Consider the following 2,644-nt stretch of genomic DNA (forward strand, 5'->3'; position numbering starts at 1 on the left):
GGTAAAGAGCGGGCGGGAAGTTTGTGTCTGTCTCTCCTCCGCTTGCCAGCGGTGTCCTCACCAGCAAGGTGTCAGAATTCACACGGGCACCACGATCCTCAGCGCCTGTGGGACTGGGGAGACAGAAGAGACAGGCAAAGCAAGCAAAACCTGGGGGGGAGAGGTGACCACCATCACTTGGGACTCCCAATGAGCAAAGGAATTAGTGATGGAAGGGTGTCACACCTGCCACTACCTCAGCCTTCCCAAAACACTTTACAGTGCTGTGATACCAAAACAGCATCAATGTAATGAGAGAGTCACATCCTACTGCCCACCACTAATACAAAACACACCCAGCTTCTGGGAGCAACTTCACAGACAGCTGCAGAGCTCATTCAGCCAAACGAGACCGCTGATGTTCACAAAGTTGTGTGTTTTACAGGACTTCCTGACTTCTGCACGATTACATACTTGTAGGATGTGGGTCTTCACTGCCACTACAAAACTTGTAACAGCAAACACATTCTGACTCAAATGTGAAGTCCACGTTCAATTAAATTCCAGACCAAAATGAAGTTAGGTAAAATAACTCAGTTTGCTTTACATTATTCAGATCTGTTCTTCCTAACTTAAAACTATTATCTGAAAACAACATTATCAGCAATTTTGGCCATTTTCCCTAATCCATCCAGAGCCTCTTTATGCTTAGGGCTGTAGCACTTTTTAGCATCAAACTCTTTCATGATGGGGAAATGACTATGAAGTATTGCTGTTGGGTACTTAGCGCTTATACCCTGCCTTACAACTTCAAAGCATTACACAAACATCAATAATTGCCATATATAGAGTAAAACTGAAAGAAGTATTCATATTAAAAAAGAAACTCACAGGAAAAAAAAAAACCTTAACTATCTGTTTGAAGGGGGGAAAAAAGCTTAAGCAACAGAATCTTCTGTAATTATTGCGCTCTTTATGCTACACACATGTGTTATGGCTGTGCACATTCAAACAAACAAAAATTATAAACTCTTGCACAGTCTTAAAAATAAATTATAAAGCCCAAAAGCCAAACCCCAACTCCTTTCATACATTTAAATTACATTTCCTTCTCCCTTCCTCAAGGAATGAGAGCTAAGTGTTCTCCAGGTGTTCCTAATAACAGTTTGGGAGGCAGGCCACCACGCTCCCAAGACACAGTACCAGAAGACACAGTTCTCACGGAGAAAAACCCAACTTCCCCCAAGAAAACTTAAGACAGCAACAGTGTACCAGCTCAGGTGACCTTCGGTAAATAATGCAAAATGTTACCATTCCATTAGACCTTAATCAAAAACAAAGGGAAAAAAAAAAAAAAAATAACAGTTTGGGAGGCAGGCCACCACGCTCCCAAGACACAGTACCAGAAGATCAATTAGAGGGCACCACCTGCGCCCTAAGCACCATCACGAGCCCCTTTTTTTTCAATGGGTAAGGGGAATAAACCCTTCACAGCTCTTCCACAAACACATACCCACTAAATTTAAGGACACACACAGGAACTTGCAGCTTCAGTCCTCATTTGGAATGCATTCTGAAAAGCCCGTTAACACACCTGTCCAAAGGAAGGCCACAAAACCAACGTGAGCCTCACGAGGACCAGCCTTCAGAGCACAAAACTGCCCAAAAACTCAGGTACAACCAAACCCCAAGCACCAATTTTGCAAATGGTGCCCTCGCTGCCAAAGGAGCACAACTCACAACACCCAAAGGGAAGAGACCACCAACAGCAAAGAACCTTGTTAATGCACACAATGCTCAGACATTTATTTTAGCACCCAAGGACAGCAAAGCAAGTCAGACAAGCCCACAACACTTTCTTTTTTACGCAACAAAGACCTGGTTCTCCTGATCATGCCTCCCTCCCATGCCTTAACAATAAGGAAGGAATATGTTTTGTGATCCCCTCCCCCATAAATCAGTTAGGAATTTGATTTACACAGACAGGAAAATGAGGAAGTTGAGCACACTGGAGAGTAGTAAAAACTTCACCAGCAAACTTCACTTTCCTACACAGCGACCTACAAACCAAACTTTCCTCCAGACTCACGTGTCATCTGCAGCAACCAGCCCCTGCCATAAAGCACAGACAAAGTTTTGCTGTTCTGGGGATAAAGACAAGCGAGGGAGAGACTTTTATTCTGTCAAGCTGCCTTAAAAGGAAATTCGGTGATGAAAGATTAAATTCACCTGGAACAACACGATAAATTTTAACCTTTTCGAGGGTACAACAATAACAAGCCACATATTTCAGGACTTAAATCCTCCACCAAGAAAACAGTACACATTGCATCAACCGTGCGAGCCCGTCGAATTGATGCGACACACAATTTACACCAGGGTTTCGGACAGGGATAAGCCCTGGGAAAGAGAGACGCTGTGAAATGGGAAAATAAAAGCTTATTTTATGCCCCGAACCGGGCCCGCTCCCTGCCACCGCGGGGTATTGCATGTTCCGCCCTGAACTTCGCCGGAAAACTGATCAATAACTTGGCTCTGGGGGGAGCAACATCGGGAATGGCCCGGGGGGGTGGGGGGTGTGTCCCCTCCCAAGGAATGGCCGGGTCGGGATGGGGGAGAACTCCGCGGAGTGGGGGAGGGGCAGGGCCTCCCCTCTCCCCCATCC

At 45.3% G+C, this 2,644-nt stretch overlaps 1 protein-coding gene across 4 annotated transcripts in view; it reads right to left on the reverse strand.

Moving 5' to 3' along the window:
- Positions 1-2,093, reverse strand: part of TBL1XR1 (transducin beta like 1 X-linked receptor 1) — a 106,917-nt gene extending 104,824 nt beyond the window's left edge. For 2 of the 4 annotated variants that reach the window (XM_017726904.1, XM_017726902.1), the window contains exon 1: positions 2,069-2,093. The gene's annotated coding sequence lies outside the window, so the exon portion shown is untranslated. The remainder of the gene's footprint in view (positions 1-2,068) is intronic. The other 2 variants (XM_017726903.1, XM_017726905.1) reach the window with 1 other exon arrangement.
- Positions 2,094-2,644: the final 551 nt, after the last annotated feature.

The sequence above is a fragment of the Corvus brachyrhynchos genome, unplaced genomic scaffold, assembly GCF_000691975.1.
Source record: "Corvus brachyrhynchos isolate BGI_N302 unplaced genomic scaffold, ASM69197v1 scaffold162, whole genome shotgun sequence".
NCBI lineage: Eukaryota > Metazoa > Chordata > Aves > Passeriformes > Corvidae > Corvus > Corvus brachyrhynchos.